Here is a 23793-nt window from a genome sequence, read left to right on the forward strand (position 1 = left end):
GGTTTGGGTTGGAACTTATCATGTGTTATTACAGTGAATGATTTGACAGGTCTGAATTGTTCCGTTGTCATTGTAAGGCTTAAGGGAGAAAAACCACAAATTCTTGTTTTTGATGAAATACAGTGTTTGCCTTGCAGTCATGTAGGCTAACCCACTGTGATATATGTTAAGTAACAGGAGTCGGGGCTCGTTGTGTTACTGATCACTGCCACTCTCTGGAGAAAAGTGGTACTTGCTTCTATTCTGACATCAGGTGCTGTATACAGTATAAGTACTTGTCAGGAAGCACAAGCATTATGATCACAGATATTGTGTTACAATATGTGCATTACCTTTGTACTGTTCTGTGCAATCAGCACTTTTATACATACATAATACATACATACGTTTCAGATGTACAGAACCAAAGTACGACTGGAAAATTGTATCCACGCTGTGAGGGGGGCAAAAGAGGAATTCAACTTCATTTATATAAGATAGTTCTGTGCTGCTATGCTGCGTGTCATTTCAAAAAGGCTTATAGCCAATGGTGAGGGGCAGCTAAGGGGTTGACTAGATGCCAGTGTTAATAGACTCCACCTCATTGTGGGGAACAACTGCAGGTTCTGTGCTCTCTGACTGACTGAGTAGCTGGCACAGGCATGTAGCATGGCTGTCAATGATTCACTGCTCATGGGGCATTGGAAAACAACTGGCATTTCAATTATTGCCATTTCAATTATAACAGAGGATTCTGAGAGGCAACAGCTGCAAGTACCCACTTGACCTTCCCCCCCCCCCACGACACTGACATGCAGGGAGCTGTTCTACCCTTCTTTGTCTGTGAGAGCTTTGATTGAATGTTTCATGGTTGTAGTGGCATTGTCTGTGGCAATGCATGTATGTAAAGTAGGCCTACTGTCATTGTAAAACGTGATGTGAAAAGCTCCATTGTTCGAAATTACAGAGAAGCTAGTCTGAAACAAGGGTCAAGCTGTAGGCTAACCTCTCCATAGATTATCATGCCCACACTGGCATTTGCTCTGGTATTATGCTGAGTGTCACAACTTCTACCGGAGTTGGTCCCTCTCCTTGTTCGTTCGGCGGTCGAAGTCACCAACTTTCTAGCCGTCGCTGATCCTCTTTTCATTTTCCTTTGGTTTTGTCTTGTATCACACCTGGTTCTAATCCCATCAATAACATGTTGTGTATTTAACCCTCTGTTCCCCCTCATGTCCTTGTCGTGATTGTTTGTTTGTAAGCGTTGTGCAAGTTATGTTCTGGTGTGCGACGGGTTTTCTACCCACTTGTATTATTTTGTATATTTTGGTTTTCGGAATTTTTGAGCATTTATTAAACTGCTCCGTTTATACTAAGTTCGATCTCCTGCGCCTGACTCCCCTGCCACCAGCACGCACCCCCTTACACTGAGAATATTTACACTAGGCCTATGCAATTACTTTCCAGACCCCTGTTTCTAGAATTAAGACATGAGATTGAAAACAGAAGTTTCATAAGTGTGACTACATTTCCATATCTGATCTCACTGGTATTCGAAAAATCCAGATCTAATTTCCTGAATTCTATCAAGGTATAATTAAGCGAAAAGGTGTATATATACTTATGTGATGAACGGGAATTTCTCCGGTTCATACTGTTGCCGTCATGACGCAAGTGGCACTATGCTGCCCATTCCTCCCACGTTTCTAGTTTCACCAGCTGTTTCCAGCAACTGATACGTTTTTATTTGCTTGTAATATAGGCCTTTTCTGCTAGCAACAAACTATTTAGCTAGCTTCTAGCCTAGTGTTTGATATGCACTGTGATTTCCTCGTAATTAACCGTGTTGAGTGTCCTGATGAGAAGGCAAACTTGTCTATCTACGCCAGGCAAATTCAGGCATCATCACTGATTTGGATGTATCCAAATTATGTATCCAAATGTCAATAGAATACTGCTTAAACAAACTAGTTGACTAGCTAGCAAGCAAGGGATGAAAAGGTTGCCACCGAGCATGGCAACGGAACATATAGAACAAACAACTGGGTCGTGTCCATAAACGTCGCATCTCTAGCAACCAAAAGATGAGAAAGTGTGAATTTGCTTATAAAAATGACAATATCAACCAAATTATTATTTTCTACCGGTAAATTTGTGCTTGAGTATTTTTGTCTTTGGCAACTGTGGTATAAGCAGGATAAACACCTCTGTTCTGTACATTACCTTTGAAAAATAAACCTTGCAAAGGGAGGACGCAGAGTGTGTCGTCCATTATTTCCAAGGTAATGTTTATCCCTTAAATATACCATGGCTTTCAGCCAATCTATATACAGGACCCAAACTGCCTGGTTTATAATAAGGGATAACTGGGGGGAAGTTTGAGTGATGACATCTGGTAATTGTTGTCTTTAAGCAGCAGAGGGCGCCCCAACGCAATGGTTATCAGAGCGCGTTGTCAGCGGGAGGAATAATTGACTGAATTCCAATAACCTTTGATTGAATCACACTGATGATGATGGTGGTGAGGAGGAGGACATTGCATTATCCTACACTTTTTCCTTGTATTGAGCAGTTATTTTGTATCTTCTCAACTCGAAAAGTATCTAACATTTGGTGTTCGTGTAGGCCTATAGGCATGTTAATTGGCCACGCACTGTCCTAATTGAACCGATGCCAGCTTTCCATTACAAAATCAAAAAAAAATCATAGCCTAAATGTGAAGTAGGCATACGTCATCCCTCCATCTATTGATTGACATTCATTATGGTCAACCACGCCTTGTCCTAGTCTAGACCCCAAATTAATCTGATGTCATGGAAATACTTCTAATGCAATAGTATCTCGACTTCAACGCTCTCCACATAGGCCTAGCCTGTTGACTTTATCTAACCTGGGAGCGTTCAGTAGGTCACAACATTTTTGGAATGTTCAGATATCAACATGTTAAAGCAAACACGCCTCTCTGACATGTAGAACAAGGAATCACGGAGGTTCTATTTATGGCATTTCTATCTGCAACGTTCGAGCACGTTTGGAAACTGAACGTGGCCCTGTTTACAATCCCCTGTTCCTCACTAAAATAATCCTCCCATTCTATTGGCTGGTGGTGTTGTCAATCACTCCACTGGTCCCGTTAGTTTAATTGTGGCCCTGCAAAGACAACGCCATCACACTCATCAGCTACAGCGAGGGAGTGGGGTAGCACGAAGAAAGCGCTGGATTTCTGCAAGCTATTTGGCCATTATTTTCACAAAAACTATAAGCGTCTGTCTCATCTACAACTACAATGGAATACATTCGTCCGGTTAATTAAACGCCTTCGAATCGGTAAGGAACCGTTTATCCTTTACTATCCTGTTTAGGTTGAATCGCTCCCTATAGCTAACAGAACAAAATTAATTACTTTGATTGTATCAATTGGAACAGCAAATGGGGTCAATTTAGTGTGTTCTTGTGGTTAACGCATTTTGTCTCTTGTCTGTAGGTTGATGTTACAGATCAGATGTTTCCGAAATATATTTATAGGCTTTCGTTGCCATAATAAGAACGTGCAAATTGCATTGACCAGTCGCAAGTATCCTGCCCTCGATCCTCGAACGCGTTATGTGTATTCATTAGAAATAAAAATCAATGTGCTGTGTCTGCAAAAACAGTCAACCTTCCGTGCCTTGTCGCATTGAGCCGCTGGGTGAATTTGTTTACCATACAGCACTAGTAGCCTAGTGATAACCATCTCTATCAACATTCTACCCAATTCATTCATAAAAGATGGCATCACGATGAAGGATACAATGAAGCAAATGTTGATTTCTTGATTGGTTTCTATTGGTTGACGAGTCTTTATATGGTGAAGCGCTATAGTCAACCAGTGAACAAGCTTGCCATTACTTGGTTGTGAAGACCGTCGTACTGTATGTTGCCAACTTGTATTCCTTCACATCCTTTACTCTGTGTTCATCACAGCATTTTGTTGATGACCCACTTTTTTCCATTACAATCATTTAGAAATATTACAAGACTTGGATATGACTCATTCAGAATAACAATGCTATTCATGCATATTTCAAATCATCTTAATTACATGAAGTGGGTTGGATAGTAACCTCCCCATTGAATACTCCTGAGAATATGCAGTCTTTGAGAATAAACCAACCCGTTGTTGTGAAATTGGTTGCCACTTTCCTTTGTTAGTTGGGGTCAGTTGTGCTGGTTGACCTCCACATTCTTCTATCAATACAATACAAGGCATCCTTCCTAAAAAATCAAGTCATGAATGCACTTACGATAATTCCTCTGTACAGTACAGGTCGCAGACATAGTAACAGGTTGTGTATTACATAGCTGTGGCCTAGTTTACATAGGCCAATACATTTTCATTGTTTTGCATTATGCTTACCTTACCAAATGGGAGTACTGTTGTATTGTTAGTTTCTTATTCTTTAACTACTTGTCAACAAAGGTCAGATGCCATACCAAGCCATATTTGGTCCATTTCCTCCATACCCTGTCAAAGACCGGTTAGATACACTACATTACCAAAAATATGTGGACACTTTCTTGTCGAACATCTCATTCCAAAATCATCGGTGTAAAAATGGAGTTGCCAGCTGCTATGCTGCTATAACAGCCTCCACTCATCTGGGAAGGCTTTCCACTAGATGTTGGAACATTGCTGCGGGGACTTGCTTCCATTCAGCCACAAGAGCATTAGTGAGGTTAGGGCATTGATTTTGGGTGATTTAAGCCTGGCTCGCAGTCAGCGTTCCAGTTCATCCCGAAAGTGTTCGATGGGGTTGAGGTCAGGGCCCTGTGTTGGCCAGTCAAATTCGTCCACACCGATGTCAATAAACCATCTCTGTATGGACCTCACTTTGTGCACGGGGACATTGTCATGCTGAAACAGGAAAGGGCCTTCCGCAAACTGTTGCCACGAAGTTGGAAGCACAGAATCGTCTTTAATGTCACATCATTGTATGCTATAGCATTAAGATTTCCCTTCACTGAACTAATGGGCCTAGCCCGAACCATGAAAAACAGCCCCAGATCAATATTCCTCCTCTACCAAACGTTACAGTTGTTTTTTCCGGTACGGTAGTTGATGTCGGGACGATTGTATCTGGTCTCTCCATCATCTTAGTTGATGGCGAGACAAGTTGCTTAATTCTTCACTAACCCTTGGGCTACACATCACATATGCTGCTCTTCAGTATTGCTGTGAATAACTCTCTCAAATGTGTTATTGTTTTCTTTTACTAAAGCTAAGAATGTTAAGACAACTCGCCTAGGCTTGTACTATTCTCCCAACGTCCAGAGTTCCTGTATCTGTTGGTTTTTGACCAATGACTTGGGTTGGCACGGCAACTCGCTGACTAAACTTACTGCAAGTCTTTCACAGAACAGTTGTACTCGTATTACAATTGCAGAACATAGGCCTATATTGCCGGCTTGATTTCAGGTGCCAGGCATGGATGCATAATGTAATTGTTTGGTGTGTAAAAAGCTGTCTGCAAGGTGCTCCTGCGTTTTTTTTTTTTTTTTTTGCAGGATACACAATGGTAACCTTGGAAACTACAGAAATCCCTGCTCATGTTGAAATATCATCTTACATAGAAGCCACACACACACCAACTCAACGTGGTTCACAAGGTTACGTTCCATGGGCGGCGGCCCTCTTTTGCACATGTGGGTACGCAGACTCGGGAGCAACTGAGGCCCCTCATGATGAGTTCAGATTATCTTGCGGCCCCCACCCCCATCAAATTTGCCCCTCCCCGATGTACACGGATGAGGTTTGTTTTGTCTAATTTCAGCACAAGATAGAGCAAATATTCCCTCCTCTCTCTTCAATATTCCTTAATGTTTTGAAAAAAAGGTTTGGACTTTTCCATAATGCATTTTAGCCACTGTTGTCCTTGTAGAAGTTTCAGCTTGGAAAGAGCAAGTGCATGCTGCTCTTGTCATAATGAACTTCCCTACAGAGGTGAGCTCTTTTGGGTAATTTAACCTGATAGTAATGAGGTATGCAGAGCATTTTCCTCTGTGTAATTTGCCACCTGGAGCCCACTCCCAGTCAGTCTGCATACAGTGCAGTTTGTAAGTCAGAGATACAGAACTGTACACTTTCTCCCATTCACTCCCATTCTTCTGCTGGAGAGAGAGAGCTGCCAAACCACCATGTTGCTGCTCACTGTTGATCCTGTGACAGCATGGCATGCTGCTACTCTCTGCTGTCGCACCACAGAGAGACAAAACTGCTCTGACTTGCTCATACAGTAAATCACGCTACACAGTCGCTTCTTTGGACTGGGTTTTTGTACTTTTCAGGTGCTTTCATTTGAACTGGGATGCTTTGGTTCATATCTTGCCCAACATCGCCACCTTTGTTAGCTAAATCAATCCAGGTCTTTGTATTGTCATTTTGGCTGGATTTATGCTAGTTGGATGTGCATAACACAACCCAACCACTTTCTACTCTATTTTGACAATCTGGTTGGGGCCACTGTAGTCACGGTCTTCTGTGTGACATTTCCTGTCGCCTCGCCCTCTCCTCAAATAGCAGAGGCCATTTTGAAAGGGCCATGACCAGGGGCCTGTGTTGTGTTCAGTGCTGATGTCATCGCATAGCTGCTGTTCTGCTCTAAGCCCACGTTCGGTCCGATGTGGGGCTCACGCGTGGGTCATCCCCCTAACCTCAGAGCTCAGTAGCCGCTCTGTGCTCAGCATCAGCCCAGTGCTCCGAAGGTCACACACAACAACAATGATGCCATTTGTGTGACAAATCTAGTGTGGGGAGATGAAATCTGTCTCTGTGTTTTACAGTTTTTTTGTTCCGATTGTGTGGTTTACACTGACGTACTGATGGGCTAGAATTAACAGATTTTTACAGATGAGTAAATGTTTAACCATGGATGAATCCAGAGTATGACAGCTTCACTAGGGGTGTATGTTGACATCACAGGCGGCTGGTGGCGCCTTAATTGGGGAGGACAGGCTCATAGTAATCACTGGAACAAATCAATGGAATGGTATCGAACACATCAAACATTAGGAATGTGACCAAAATAGGTTTTTACCACCTGAGGAACATTGCCAAGTCACAGCCGTTTCTCTCTCAGGCTGATACAGTGACTCATCCATGCTTTTATTACAAGCAGGCTTGACTACTGTAATGCTCTCCTGTCTGGTCTACCCAAGAAAGCCATTGGTCAACTGGAAAACCTACAGAATGCTGCAGCGTGGGTACTGACCAAGACCAGATGGAGAGCACACAGTACAGCGGTTTTAAGGTCTCTGTACTAGAGGTCGACCGATTAATCGGAATGGACGATTAATTAGGGCAGATTTCAAGTTTTCATAACACTCGGAAATCGGTAATTTTGGATGTCGATTTTGACAATTTTTTTATTTATTTTAATATTTTATTTATTTACTATTTTTACACCTTTATTTCATCTGTATTTAACTAGGGAAGTCAGTTAAGATCACATTCTTATTTTCAATGACGGCCTAGGAACGGTGGGTTAACTGCCTTGTTCAGGGGCAGAACGACAGATTTTTACCTTGTCAACTCAGGGATTCAATCTTACAACCTTACGGTTAACTAGTCCAACGCTCTAACCACCTGCCTCATGAGGAGCCTGTTAAACGAATGCAGTGAGAAGCCAAGGTAAGTTGCTAGCTAGCATTAAACTTAATCAATCATAATCACTAGTTATAACTACACATGGTTGATGATATTACTAGTTTATCTAGCGTGTCCTAAAAGGACTGTCGTTGCTCCAACGTGTACCTAACCATAAACACCAATGCCTTTCTTAAAATCAATACAAAGAAGTATATATTTTTAAACCTGCATATTTAGCTAAAAGAAATCCAGGTTAGCAGGCAATATTAACCAGGTGAAATTGTGTCACTTCTCTTGCTTTCATTGCACGCAGAGTCAGGGTATATGCAACAGTTTGGGCCGGCTGGCTCATTGCAAACTACTTTGCCATTATGACATAACATTAAAGGTTGTGCAATGTAACAGGAATGTTTAGACTGATGGATGCCACCCGTTAGATAAAATACGGAACGGTTCCGTATTTCACTGAAAGAATAAACGTCTTGTTTTCGAGATGATAGTTTCCGGATTCGACCATATTAATTACCTAAGGCTCGTTTTTCTGTGTGTTATTATGTTATAATTAAGTCTATGATTTGATAGAGCAGTCTGACTGGCTTTTTTGTCCTCCAATAATCGGTATCGGTATCGGCGTTGGAAAATCATAATCGGTCAACCTCTACTCTGTACTGGCTGCCTGTGAGTTTTATCATTCATTTTAAGATTCTTCTATTGGTTTTTACAGTGGCAAGAAAAAGTACAGTATGTGAACCCTTTGGAATTACCTGGATTTCTGCATAAAATTTGATCTGATCTTCATCTACGTCATAACAATAGACAAGCACAGTCTGCTTAAACTAATAACACACCAACAATTCTACGTTTTCATGTCTTTATTGAACACACCGGGTAAACATTCACAGTGTAGTTGCGGATCATACCTGCACAGCGGTCAGGAGGGATTTTGGACCGTTCATCTTTACAAAACTGTTTCAGTTCAGCAATATTCTTAGGATGTCTGGTGTGAGCCGCTCTCGAGGTCATGCCACAGCATTTTAAATCGGATTGAGGTCAGGAGTCTGACTGGGCCACTCCAGAAGATGTATTTTCTTCTGTTGAAGCCATTGTGTTGTTGATTTACTTCTGTGTTTTGGGTCGTTGTCCTGTTGCATCACTTAACTTCTGTTGAGCTTCAATTCGCAGACAGATAGCCTTACATTCTCCTGCAAAATGTCTTGATAAACTTGGGAATTTATTTTTCCGTCGATGACAACAAGCTGTGCAGGCCCTGGGGCAGCAAAGCAGCCCCAAACCATGATGCTCCCTCCACCATACTTTACAGTTGGGATGAAGTTTTGATGTTGGTGTGCTGGGCCTTTTTTTCTCCACACATAGTGTTGTGTGTTCCTTCCAAACAGCTCAACTTTAGTTTCATCTGTCCACAGAATATTTTGCCAGAAGCGCTGTGGAACATCCAGGTGCTCTTTTGCTGTGCAACAATGGTTTTTTTGGACAGCAGTGGCTTCTTCCGTGGTGTCCTCCCATGAACACCATTCTTGTTTAGTGTTTTACATATCGTAGACTCGTCAACAGAAATGTTAGCATGTTCCAGAGAGTTCTGTAAGTCTTTAGCTGACACTCTAGGATTCTTCTTAACCTCATTGAGCATTCTGCACTGTGCTCTTGCAGTCATCTTTGCAGGACAGTCACTCCTAGGGAGAGTAGCAACAGTGCTGAACTTTCTCCATATATAGACAATTTGTCTTACTGTGGACTGATGAACATCAATGCTTTTAGAGATACTTTTGTAACCCTTTTCAGCTTTATGCAAGTCAACAATTCTTAATCTTAGGTCTTCTGAGATCTCTTTTGTTCGAGGCATGGTTCACATCAGGCATTGCCTCTTGTGAATAGCAAACTCAAATTTTTATGAGTGTTTTTTATAGGGCAGGGCAGCTATAACCAGCATCTCCAATCTTGTCTCATATATTGGACTCCAGGTTAGCTGACTCCTGACTCCAATTAGCTTTTGGAAAAGTCATTAGCCCCGAGGTTCACATACTTAAGCACACTATGTTTGTCTATTGTTGTGACTAAGATGAAGATCAGATCACATTTGTATGACTAATTTATGCAGAAATCCAGGTAATTTCAAAGGGTTCACATACTTTTTCTTGCCACTGTAAGTCAATCCACATTTGTGCACTCCAATACATGTCAGACATGTTTTTAAGTTATGTACCCAGTAGGTCCCTCAGGTCCTCTGGCACTGACCTTTTAACTACCCCAAAGCCTAGGACCAAGAGGCATGGAGAGGCAGCCATTAGTTACTATGCCCCAAGCCTCTGGAATAGCTGTCCAGAAAACCCGAAACTGTGGACATATTTAAAAGAGATCTTAAAACACATATTTTTAGCTTTGCTTTTCTTAATTTTTTTTTACCTCGTTAATTATGTAGTAAATATTTCCGCTTTTATTTGAGTTTTTTATGATTTTATTTTCCTGTAAAACACCATTCCGTTGCATTCCACTTCTGAAATGTGCTGTGTAAATAAAGTTTGATTTGATACCATTCCATTTACTCCATTCAAGACTTCATTATGAGCCGTCCTCCCCTCAGCAGCCTCCTGCGTCCACATGTGAAGCTAGGAGATCATATGATTTCCTCCACGTGAATCCCCAGAAGCATGTTTGTGTCGTTTCTGCTTTTGCATTTTTAACTTTAGTGATATGAAAGGCCGGTGTGTTCACTTCTTCACAGTTCGTAGACTCCACCGCAAAAGGAAACATGGTGGAAAGAATATGACTGAAACCCAAGCATGTGCCGCTGGGTCATTGTTGCACTAACATCATCGGATAAAATGATGTGCATGCAACTGATATGCTTGCATGAAAGCCTGTCAAAACAGGGTTGGCTCAGGCCTCATGGAGATGGCCATCTTGGGAATATTCCTTCAAAGCGGAATTCAATTAGCTGGACTGTTTGTCTAACAAGTCCCCAGAGCCAGATCATATCACACACAGACACTGTCCCTTATCAACACCCACACCACCTCTACCTGTGTGGGGGGGAGGTCCATTATGAATTCTTGTCACCAGACATTTGACCGGCAGCATTTTAATTTACCAGACATTTTGAGAAATTTACCGGACCCATATGCATTGGGTACATAACCTGATTAGGGCGTCCTCCCACGGTGCTCAGAATGACAGAAATCACATTCAGATTACGGTAATTAGTCTTAACACAACATACAAGTCAAGGATGCAATGACGTGTGTCCTTCCCGTGCACTTTGAAGATGTTATAATAACTATCCGCATTGACTTTTCTCCGTCAACAAGATGAGTAATGTACAGTAGCCTATGCATAGGCGGCACGTGAGTTTCATGTTTGGGATGCAAAAAATAATAATAAATGCACCTTTTACAATAAAGCATTCCATGCATCATCGCATTTGCAGACTTATGTGATGAGTAGATTGGATAGTCATAATTTAGGCTAATAATATAACTCAATCACTGTTCGCAAAAAAAAATTCAGGTTTCAAAAAATTATGTAGCTACACTGAACAAAAATATAAAACGCAACATGTAATGGTCGGTCTGGTCCTGTGTTTCATGAGCTGAAATTAAAGATCCCAGAAATGTTCCATCTGCACAAATATTGTGCACAAATTTGTTTACATCCCTGTTACTGAAGATTTTTCCCTTGCCAAGATAATCCATCCATCTGACAGGTGTGGCATATCAACAAGCTGATTAAACATGATCCTTACACAGAGGCACCTTTTGCTGGGGACAGAAGGCCACTCTAAAATGTGCAGTTTTGTCACATAACACAATGCCACAGATGTCTCAAGTTTGAAAGGAAGTGTGCAATTGGCATGCTGACTGCAGGAATGTCCACCAGAGCTCTTGCCAGAGAATGTAATGTTAATTTCTCTACCATAAGCCGCCTCCAATGTCATTTTAGAGAATTTGACAGACCACGTATGGCGTCGTGTGGGCAAGCGGTTTGGTGATGTCATCGTTGTGAACAAAGTGCTCCATGGTGGGGTTATGGTATTGGCAGGCATAAGCTATGGACAACGAACACCGAACACAATTGCATTTTATAGATGGCAATTTGAATGCACAGAGATACCGTGGTGAGATCCTAAGGCCCATTGTCATGTCAAACATCTGCCACCATCCCCTCATGTTTCAGCATGATAATGCACAGCCCCATGTTGCAAGGATCTGTACACAATTCCTGGAAGTATCAGGACTCAGGATAAGACTCCGATGCAGACAGTTCGAATCACAGATGTTTATCAAACAGGGGGCAGGCAAACGACAGGTCAAGGGCTGACAGAGGTCATTAATCCAGGGCAATGTCAGTAAGGTACAGAACGGCAGGCAGGCTTAGGTCAGGCAGAGGTCAGTAATCCAGGGCAGTGTCAGAAGGGTACAGAACGGCAGGCAGGCTCAGGGCAGGCAGAATGGTCAAAACCGGGAGGATTAGAAAATAGCAACTCGAAACTGGGAAAACACGCTGGTAGGACTTGACGGGAAAAGACAAACTGGCAACAGACAAACAGAAAATGCAGGTATAAATACACAGGAGATAATGGGGACAAATGGGAGACACCTGGTGGAGGTGGAGACGAGCACAAGACAGGCGAAACAGATCAGGGTGTCTCAGGAAGCTGAACATTTCCCAGTTCTTCCATGGCCTGCGTACTCACCAGGCAGCGTGTTCCAGTTCTCGACAATATCCAGCAACTTCACACAGCCATTGAAGAGGAGTGGGACAACATTCCACAGGACACAATCAACAGCTTGATCAACTCTATGCGAAGGAGATGTGTCACGCTGCATGAGGCAAACGGTGGTCACACCATTTACTGACTGGTTTTCTGATCCACACCCCTACCTTTTTTGTTAAGGTATCTGTGACCAACAGATGCATATCTGTATTCCCAATCATGTAAAATCCACAGATTAGGGCCTAATTTATTTATTTAAATTGACTGATTTCCTTATATGAACTGTAACTCAGTAAAATCTTTTGAAATTGTTCCGTGTTGTGTTTATATTTTTGGTCATATGTTTTCAAAATGGACACTGCCTCCAGCTCATTGCAAAGTGGTGTGTGACGCGCTGAGGAAGTCTGCCTTATGTTGCCTCTGCGAATGGGAAACACGCTTCAATTACCAATTGAGAAATAAAAATAGTAGCTTATTTTAATCGGGGCCCAAAAACAATTTAACACATGATTGCATTTACAGTAGAATTGTTGCGTGATGATTGGGCTTCTAAAAACGCTGTCATCCTCTCAAAGGCTCTGTACTATGCGCCTGTGATAAATAAGTTACATAACGAATATATACACCCGCCAATTTAATTCCACTAAATGATGCAACCCATAGACCGATAAGCATGACCTGTTAAATGTATTTCCATCAACTGGTATTTCCATTAATGAATAGGCTAAAAAAGCATTATTTTTGCAATCAGATTTTTTCTTCTCCCAGACAGTTGCCCAGGGCCAATTTTATTAATCTGCTTTTCTTTCTTTTTTTGTTGTTGCCAAAAGCTGATTATTACTGGCTAATGGAAACCCTGGTGTGTGTGTGTGTGTGTGTGTGTGTGTGTGTGTGTGTGTGCTTGCTTGTGGTTTTGTTGCCCGGGGAAGGAAACTAGTGATTTCTTGGTACTGAAAGAGGTTTACAGTGAAAGCAGAAATAGCCTATACACTGGTGTGGTGTCACTAAGTGGTAACTGACTATACATATCATTCAAGGAAATGTGCTGTTTTTTAAAATGTATTTTAAATTGGTTTGAGAGCATCAGCACAGAGCCAGGGATTCCCCTAATAGTGTCCCGAACTGTTTCTATTTTAATCTCGCTCTCTCTCTCTCTCATATTTAATCTCTCAAACTCCAATGTACCGTACCTTTCATCTTCAATAAAGGTCTGCATTCAGGAGCTTTGCAGTCCTAATGGCGCTCTTATGATGCAAACTGGCAAGACTATATTTAAGATTATATTGCTAAATAAGTACATGGATTCTACCAACCACCAGCCTAAATGTTCTTAGCACTGCACAAGTACTGAGGCAGCAATGATAGGTTCTCATAGCAGGTTTCTGCCATATGCTGCTGTCGGGAAACAACAAGCTAAATCTCCATCCCATCCTCGTGGGGATTTACACGCAGCTGGGAGAGCACACAAAATATTTCCTGTGGAAAATGAAGAGAAAATGAAAACCAAGGGTTTTCCCTTTATTACTTTGTGAATCGATGTTAGACTTCATATTGCCTTGTGTTGGATTGTATATAGGGAATGCTTCGTCCTTTGTTGAATGGCAGGACGATTTCTCTCTCCTAAAGACTTTGCATATGAAATGATATCAGTGTAACATATTGTGGGTGGTAAGATTGTGTGCCTGTGTATGTTGTGATATGTATGACTCGGACATGTAACTTAACGAAATAGGCTTTCAATTGGAAACGTTTGAGTCGTATGCTCTCGTAGTATGCTGCGACCTGTAATCTCTCGTTGGCTGGCCCTCGGCTTCATATTCGTCGCCAAACCCACTGGCTCCATGTCATCGACAAGTCTTTGCTAGGTAAAGCCCCGCCTTATCTCAGCTCACTGGTCACCATAGCAACACCCACTCATCGCACGCGCTTCAGCAGGTATATTTCACTCGTCATCCCCAAAGCCAACTCTTCCTTTGGCCGCCTTTCCTTCCAGTTCTCTGCTGCCAATGACTGGAACGAATTACAAAAATCACTGAAACTGGAGACTTATATCTCCCTCACTAACTTTAAGCATCAGCTGTCAGAGCAGCTTACCGATCACTGCACCTATACACAGCCCATCTGTAAATAGCCCACCCAACTACCTCATCCCCATATTGTTATTTATTCTTGCTCTTTTGCACTCCAGTATCTCTACTTGCACATCATCATCTGCACATCTACCACTCCGGTGTTAATGCTAAATTTGCACACAGTGTATATAGATTTTTCTATTGTGTTATTGACTGTACGTTTGTTTATCCCATGTGTAACTCTGTGTTGTTTTTGTCGCACTGCTTTGCTTTATCTTGGCCAGGTCGCAGTTGTAAATGAGAACTTGTTCTCAACTGGCCTACCTGGTGAAATAAAAATACATAGTGTCATTTTCCCCCGCCATAATAAGGTGTGAATCATGAGGGTGGTGCTCTCTCCATTGAAAAAGATAATGAAAAGAGAATACAGTATACTATGTTTGGTCATTTATTAATGATGATATGCTGCCCTGATGTCTGCATTTTCAAGGGAAAACAAAAGTCTGCTGTGTGTCTGTGGCCCAGGATTTTTTTATATTTTTTTTGAATGAATATTTAATTAATCCTATGAATGTGCTAGCTGTGTTTAATGTCATGCATATGGGTCGTTCCATGTCATTTCAGTAAGCCATGACACCAGCCACCTCAGATTGTTATGGAATCGTTTCTGTAGTTATAAACCGATAAGATAAGCATTCCAGAATCATTATTTGTTGAAATATATTTCACCCAAATAGGCCATTTTAATTGATATGATTTCATATAATATTCAATAATTATAGTACCGTACGTCCTATTTGGACCAAACTTTTTTTCTAACAATGAAAACGACATGAGGAATCCAAGGAAGTGGCCTAAAGCCATCCACGGAACCTCCACACCCCATTCCAATCCCACCCCAATAACGGGTATAAAGTATCAGTTCTCCATGTTTGACAAGTAGTATGGAGCTGCGGCTAGGAGTATTGTTTCTTCATCTTATGTTATGTATTCTCAGTGGATTTTAGTTTTTGTCTGTTCAGAGAAATTAGTCATGGAAGTTACACAATGAATATATACACCCGGCAATTTAATTCCACTAAATTATGCAACCCATAGACCAATAAGCATGACCGGTCAAATCTATTTACATCATCTGGTATTTCCATCAATGAATAGGCTATCCTACATCTTGATATTACCAGGCTCTGACCACTGGATGGTGCTGTTCCTGCTACTAGGTAATTATTTTATAAAGAACCCCCCACCCCATTGTTAAAGGGATAGTTCATCCAAATTACAAAATTACATATTGGTTTTCTTACCCTGTAAGCAGCTTGTGACAAGCTACGACAGTAACCCAGGCTTTGGTTTTGTTTACCTGGCCACTGTTTCAAATGCTAACTTTTTAGCATTAGTGGCACAAATCCAATCAAATATGAGCATTTTCACACTTCATATCCAAATCCTCTATAAGTAACATAATTGAGTTACACAATACATTTTTAGATATTTTAGGGTGATTTGGACATGAGGCATGGAAATGCTAATATAGGTACCATTTACTTACATTGGATTTGTGCCACATTTGAAACAGTTAAACATTGTCTGAGTGGTGCCTGTCTGGCCTCCCATACTCTACTGTACTACTATATAGTGATATACACTTGTACAGTAGAACTGTACAACAGGTAGCAGTTAAACTGTCTCTGAGGAATGCCTGTCTGCCCTCCATGCTCCCCACCCCTCCTCTCTGTTGCCTCTCTGCAGTGTCATTTCTCTGCAATGCTGATGCAGCTGCTGCTGGCTGGGGGGGCCGACAAAGGAGACGATTGCTCATCCTGGCATCACCCCGGCCTCCTGGCTGGAGCACCAGGCCTAGGCCCTCAATATGCCCCTTTAAATTCCCCGTCATTGCCAGTGGATAAAGCAATATTGACAGAAGTATAGAGCTTTACCTTGAGGAAGCTCCGTAAACGTCAAAGGGGCCTTAAGCCATTGTTAATGTTAATTTCTTTCTCTTTAATTACTGTAGTGGGAGAGCAGCAACAGAGCTGGAAGTAATATGGGTTTATAAATTATAAAAAATCAAATTAAAAAAACACTTCCTCTGCAAGTCATTTTGAAGGAATTTCATTATCTCATAATTGTGTTACATATTCAGTGGTGACCATTACAAACCTGGCCCTTTTGTTGCAAATTTCTAGGTTAATGGGAGGTCTCATTGGGGTATAGGCTACAGTGATTCGTCATCCAAAATGTCTTTAAACTCTAACCTTTTCATTCATTGTAATACATTGTCTCCACTCTGTCTGTATAAACACTCTACATTCCAGGGTACTTATTTATTTTTACTATTTTCTATATTGTAAAATAATAGTGAAGACATCAACTATGAAACAACACATATTGAATCATGAAGAAACCAAAAAAGTGTTAAACAAATCAAAATATATTTTATTACTTTAAAGTAGCCACCCTTTGCCTTGATTAATGCTTTGCATGCTCTTGGCATTTTCTCAACCAGCTTCATGAGGTAGTCACCTGGAATGCATTTCAATTAACAGGTGTGCCTTAAGTTAATTTGTGGAATTTCTTTCCTTCTTAATGCGTTTGAGCCAATCAGTTGTGTTGTGACACGGTTGGGGTGGTATACAAAAGATATTTTAAAAAATAAAAATAAATAAATAAATAAAGCTATTTGGTAAAAGACCAAGTCCATATTATGGCAAGAACAGCTCAAATAAGCAAAGAGAAACAACAGTCCGTCATTACTTTAAGACATGAAGGTCAGTCAATCAAGAAGATTTCAAGAACTTTGAAGGTTTCTTCAAGTGCAGACGCAAAAAAACATTAAGCGCTATGATGAAACTGACTCTCATGAGGACCGCCACAGGAAAGGAAGACCCGGAGTTACCTCTGCTAAAGAAGTTCATTAGAGTTACCAGCCTCAGAAATCAGCAGTTAACTGCATCTCAGATTACGGCCCAAATAAATGCTTTACAGAATTCAAGTAACAGACACATCTCAACATCAACTGTTCATCAACTGCTATTACAGCATTCTGCAGCGATATGCCATCCCATCTGGTTTGGGCTTAGTGGGACTATCATTTGTTTTTCAACAGAACAATGACCCCCAAACACACCTCCAGGCTGTGTAAGGGCTATTTGACGAAGGTTGAGAGTGATGGAGTGCTACATTAGATGACCTGGCCTCCACAATCACCCGACCTCAACCCAATCGAGATGGTTTGGGATGAGTTGGACCGCAGAGTGAAGGAAAAGCAGCCAACAAGTGCTCAGCATGTGGGATCTCCTTCAGGACTGTTGGAAAAGCATTCCAGGTGAAGCTGGTTGAGAGAATGTCAAGAGTGTGCAAAGCTGTCATCAAGGCAAAGGTTGGCTACTTTGAAGAATCTTAAACCAATCAAAAATATGTATTTCATATTCAACACTTTTTTTGGTTCCTATATGATTCCATTTGTGTTATTTCATAGTTTTGATGTCTTCACTATTATTCTACAATGTAGAAAATAATACAAATAAAGAAAAACCCTTGAATGAGTAGGTGTGTCCAAACTTTTGACTGGTACTGTATAGTGCACTACTTTTGACCAGGTTCCATAGGGCTCTGATCACAAGTACTGCACTATATAAGGAATAGACGCAGCCAGAGAGCCTCCATGTGAAGGCTGTCTCCTCACATCCATTCCTGACCTGTCAATCAAAGTCCACATCTGTCAAAGGACATACTGTAGATACAGCTGCCATTGAAATGGATAAGTGACTAGTCCCTTGCCTTTGGAGGTAAGCCATGGTATTAACTTGGTGTGCATTATACGAGAGTATAGATGGAGATTGGGGCTGGGCTGTGGTTACTATCTCTCAGGCTGTATAATACGTGCCCCTGCTTTAGTACCTACCCAGCAGGCTGTGAATGGAGAGCTCCTCCTCCTCTGCAGAGCCACTGTATCAGCCGTAGCTTTTGTCTGCTCTCCACTCAGTAAAGAGCGACAGTAAGAATGACTGAGCTCGCTGTGCCCGGCCAGTCATGTGATCTGTGTGTGGCTGAATGCTCTCCCCCGCAGGCCTCAGCCTCAGCCCCATTATGTTCGATAGAGAAAGAGAGCACGCATGTGGACGAAAATCCCGCTTCACTTCCACACATAGGGCACTGCCAGTATATTTTTGGGACTCCCAATGTTTCCTCCACATATACGCCCCAAAATATGATCGCTCAGCAAACCCTCAATAATGGTGTCTGGCAAAACAGAATGCTACTGAATGAGGGTACTTGTTTTTTTTTGTCCCTCTATCTCCAAATTAGACTTCTAAATGTTTGCAGGGTTTTGACAAACTGATATCCTTTTCACATTTGCATGTCATTTAATCCTTTATGTTAAATAGCAGCCTTTGAATAGCTCTCAGCCATCGGTCTGTGATATCTGCAGGATAATGGAATGGCTCCAATATGTGACGTCATGACCATCCCAGAACAACAGTATGGGTCAATGGGTCAAGGAAAGTCTGAAGGAGGAGTGAGAATGTCAAACATGATTATTGCCTGTCTCTACTAGCCCATTCTCTGTTCTCTGCCAGCAAGGTCTGTCTGTCTGTGTGGCCAGCCACCGTCAGACAGAGGTAATTAACTACTGAAGCTGCCTCACACGACGGGGAACTCTCATATTTTCTGCCCACCAATTTCATCTGGCCTCACTATCTAAATCAGTATCTATTCCTTTTAGCCTGATTTGTGAGTTTTTTTTTAATTGAAAAATGCTGTTCCCAAAGTGTTTGTATCACAGTATGGGGTGTAGGAATGAAGTCCGTTTGTGCGTGCGCATGTATATGTGTGTACACGTGCATGCCAGTTAATGACATGACACATGCTCCAATACAGCCAGAATATATAGACTCTACACAAACTGGGGAATTACACACAACCAAACTTCAGAGACAAAATAATATCTCACCTTTTATTCTCATACCCGTTACAGCAAAGTCACAAACCGTTAACAGATTCAGATTGAAACAGATGCATTATAACAGTGCTCTGCTTAGAAGTCAAGTTTGTGTGTTTTCATGAGTTATCATTGCTGTTGTAGATGAAGTGCGTTTAGTCTATTTACCATGTGGCTAACGCCTGTCCCTATGGGCATAATGACTCCACTGTTGAAACATTAGTGTTTCAAACTGCTGGCAGGGCGTGGTGCATTTGCTGCTCGCTGTTTCAAGTGGAGATTGATTTATGTGCAAGTACATGGGCTGTTCTCCTTTATGTGTGAATGCATTTGGGGGTAGTAGATGCAAAACAGAGTTATGGTTCTTCAGATCTTGCCATCTCAGTTTTAATGAATTTATGTATGCTTTTTTTGGTGCTTTGATCAGTTACTGCTGTGATTTCTACTGGAAGGCTGAAGTGGCCTCTGTCTGTTATGAAGCCAATATAAGGTTTCCTAGATACTCAAGTTGGCATAAGTTACTCAATAAATGAGGTTGTTAATTGCTTAAATCGCGCCTTGCCTCACGCATATCACCTGTAGTAAATCCAAGTATCAAAGCTTGGTAACACCTGTATGAGGCTCTTGATTGAAGGATACTTGATGAAAACCACTCTCGTTCAGGCAATACTCTTTCAGCTCAGAATATTGAATGAATTGACCCCCCCCCCCAAATCCACGTACCTGCTACAGGAAATGCCAGAGAGAAAAGAGGCCATCATACAGACGTTTTAAAAAAAAAGTTTTATTAAGCTGCCTCCGAGTGTGTGTTCTGCACTTCAACCTGTTGTTTACCAATGGGCAGATCTTGAGGTCACTGTCCAACAGAGCGCAGCCTGTCGCTACCATTCGCTCTGAGGGCCGGGGCAGAAATACAATTTTTGGAGTGAAGGATACAGTAACTGACATTGGCTGGCGCACACTGTTGATAGTCATGTTTCATTGAATGCAATAAATGAATAATTGAAATGTATTTCTCTCCCCGCAGGGCCTCTGTTTTTTGTTTTTTTTGCGCTGCACAAAGCCATGTGGAGTAAATAAATATCCTGATACGCTGAAACCAGAGGTACGTACATGCACGCTGTCACAGCAATTACTGCTCTCAAACCAGCCAGGCTCACACACACACACCAGCTGGCAACCGCTGTTCTGAAGTTTGTGCTATAGGCTGTCCACAGCTACACTGTCTGTCTTTGTCAACCTCTACAAGTAGGATGTTATACACAGCACTCATAGCAAATGTGTCTCCCAGCTTGGCAGTGGGGCTGTGGTTTTCCTAGTGCACCTCAAATCCCATGTGACCAAGTCAGGAAGGAGATAATCAGTAGTATCCCCATTTATTTCAGAGTCTCACGTTGTCTGGGACCTGTAGGGTAAAAAAAAACAAGGCACAGGATGTTTTGGCTTGACTTTATGTGACCTGACTCCAATGGGATTCCAGCGGGCTGTGCTCTCTCTCACTTTCTCTCTGTCTATCTGTCTCTTACCCTTTCTTTCTCTCTCTCTCTCGCTCTTACTCTGTCCATCTGTCTGTCTCTTGCTTTCTCTCTGTCTGTCTCTTACCCTTTCTCTCTCTCTCGCTCTTACTCTGTCCATCTGTCTGTCTCTTGCTTTCTCTCTGTCTGTCTCTTACCCTTTCTTTCTCTCTCTCTCTCTCGCTCTTACTCTGTCCATCTGTCTGTCTCTTACACTTTCTTTCTCTCTCTCTCGCTCTTACTCTGTCCATCTGTCTGTCTCTCGCTTTTCTCTGTCTGTCTGTCTCTTACCCTTTCTTTCTCTCTCTCTCTCTCGCTCTTACTCTGTCCATCTGTCTGTCTCTTACCCTTTCTTTCTCTCTCACTCTTACTCTGTCAATCTGTCTGTCTCTCGCTCTCTCTGCCGGTCTGTCGCTTGCTCTCACTCTCTCTCTCTCTACTTTAATCCTCTCTGCGCTGCAAGCGAAAGCTCTCTGCGGGTTGGCCCAGAAATGTACCCTACCAGCAGGTTAATCTGGTGTCACAGAGTGCACATGTGTTCTCGCTGTCTTTATACATACAACCGTTCATACAACCGAGCAGTTATCCCGCTTTCTCAGTGTCTTAACTGTCTTAACGTTTCTCTTTCACAAGTGACGCACAATGTCTTTGAAAAAATGAATTCTTAAGAAACATGTTATTCAGTTTGATCATGATCGCTGGGACTAGTACACTATATAGTGATAGTCAATAGGGTGCCAATTGAGACCTCGTCTATATCAGTCAAAAACACAGTGGCTTTCTTTTGCTTGGCAGTGAGCTCACTTGTTTTGTGACCATTTGAGAATATCAGCATAGAGCTGGAGCCATGCTTTGGCCCTGTCAAAGGGCCTGCACTCTGCGGTTTCCTCTTCCTGTGTGTGGAGTGCAGTATGGGCAGGCCGACAGACAAAGGGGATGTATTGTGATGGGAACCCCGCCGGTCAGTCCGGAGCAAGTGTACAACAGGCTATAAATGGAAAGGAAGCTTTTTTTGTGGGGGGGACTGAATTCCTTAGCAGTGGCAGAGTGGAAACCGGTTGGTGCACAAGGGTTTCTTCTTCCAAGAACCAGCTTTTAGCTTCCATCAAGCCAACTGGGTATTTAGCAGTCACAGCAGATGCATGCATTATGCAGGCCTCTGGTTTGTCACAGTATATGCATGCTCTTTCTCGTGCATCGACAGTAATCCCATGATCTGGTTGAGCCATGGCGGACGGCGCTGGCTGTGCGCGCTGATGGTTTGTAACGGGAGCTTATGCGGTCAAGAAGAGTCGTGCGTGGATGTGGCTGTAACGCCGGTGGTCTGAGTTGAGATTGTGGCAAGAGGTCCCAAATAGTACTCTATTCACTACATGGTGAGCAAAAGCGGTGCACTGTGTAGGGAAGGGTGCCATTTGGGAGTCAGTGTGTATAATGTAGTGGTGCCTGTCTGCCTGGTGACATGCTGGAGTAATCAGGAGCTCTGCAGTGGTGTCATCATGGCACCATGGTACAGAGACCCCCCCACACTGTCGCAGTCTGAGTGAAACAGTGGAAAACAGTGTGAGTTTGTTGTCGGTGCTGCGTGTGGGTGACGGTTAGTGAGATCTGAAAACGGGTCACTCAATTCCAGCGAGATTGTTCCATGTGAAGACCTCCCACCACCCCCTCAATTATCTGTTTTTATCCGTTCCTTTCTCTGACCTCTCTCTCACGCTCAACGATTAGCTGGGGTGTGGGCTTGGAAAAAGACATCTGAAATGTCAGAGTTAACCCTCAAACGGTTGTTGTTCCCCCGTGGTTGACAGGAAATCAGATGAGCCTGGGACAAAGCAGGCTAGGCTGTGGTAATGGTGGTACTAACTGCTAACCTATTGGTAGCTGCACGCTATGTTGACTCTCCTGGTCGGGCATTTTCTCTCCACACTCTGTTCTCCTTCCCCTGTGCAATCTTAGTGAAGCAATTCATTATAGACCCCAATAGCTATAGGGCAGTGGTCACCAACCTTTTCTGAGTCAAGATCACTTTCACAGTCGAAAAGAAAGCCGAGATCTACCGCTCAGAACTTGTTAAAACATTGCTTTAAAAAATGTAACATTAACCGAATAAAAACTGTTCTGTAGTAATGAGGTTTGCGCTATAGGCCTAATAACATTATCCCAGCATATTGGCTATATGCCTGGCCTGACAATATTGGTCTTCTCAAACCATATTATATTTCAAAACTCAAGCTTTGATAACAAAATAGATCCATTGGTGTAGCACTTGCGAAGGCACAGCTGAGCATAAATTGAAGTAATTTGCAAATAATTAGTCCATTTTTTTTTACTGGACTGATGGTAATTGCATCTGATGGTCATGGTGCTTTCAAGACAACTGGGAACTCTGAAATCAAAGGTAAAATCATGACGTCCGTGATCTTCAGGTTGGAAAGTTGGAGCTCTAGAAAGATGGCAGAGTTTGCGACTTGGAATTCTGAGTTGGATGACCGTTCAAAAGGTTTTCACCCAGTCGGTTCTCGTTTTATTCCGAGTATCCCAGTTGTCTTGAATACACTGAAGTTGGAAGTCTGTGATTTTCCAGTTCCGATTTCCCAGTTGTTTTGAAGATACCATTATGCCGCATTGACATGCTAGCCGGAACTAGGAAACTCAGAAATGTCCAACTTGCTAACTGGTTGTAGTTATACACGTGCTGCGTTCAACAACTCAACAAGTCGGACATTTCGGAGTTTCCTAGTTCCGGCTAGCATGTCAATGCGGCATAATCTCCCATAGACCCTGCGCTCTCCTCCTTTTCCTCCGGTGAGACTGACCAGAGAGTGGACACCATCTTCTATCGAGTCGCACCACATGTCTCATTGTTACGGTTTTCTTGCGGTGAAGGAGAGGCGGACCAAAATGCAGCGTGGTTTCTATTCATGGTTCTTTAA

General features: G+C 42.3%; 1 protein-coding gene across 4 annotated transcripts in view; it reads left to right on the forward strand.

Annotated features, from left to right (window-relative positions):
- The first annotated feature begins 3130 nt into the window (after nucleotides 1-3130).
- Nucleotides 3131-23793, forward strand: part of LOC112217528 (tyrosine-protein kinase Fyn) — a 71078-nt gene continuing 50415 nt past the window's right edge. For 3 of the 4 annotated variants that reach the window (XM_042300666.1, XM_042300668.1, XM_042300669.1), the window contains exons 1-2: nucleotides 3131-3306; nucleotides 20374-20451. The gene's annotated coding sequence lies outside the window, so the exon portion shown is untranslated. The remainder of the gene's footprint in view (nucleotides 3307-20373; nucleotides 20452-23793) is intronic. The other variant, XM_042300667.1, reaches the window with a different exon arrangement.

This window comes from Oncorhynchus tshawytscha, linkage group LG18 (assembly GCF_018296145.1).
Source record: "Oncorhynchus tshawytscha isolate Ot180627B linkage group LG18, Otsh_v2.0, whole genome shotgun sequence".
Classification (NCBI taxonomy): domain Eukaryota; kingdom Metazoa; phylum Chordata; class Actinopteri; order Salmoniformes; family Salmonidae; genus Oncorhynchus; species Oncorhynchus tshawytscha.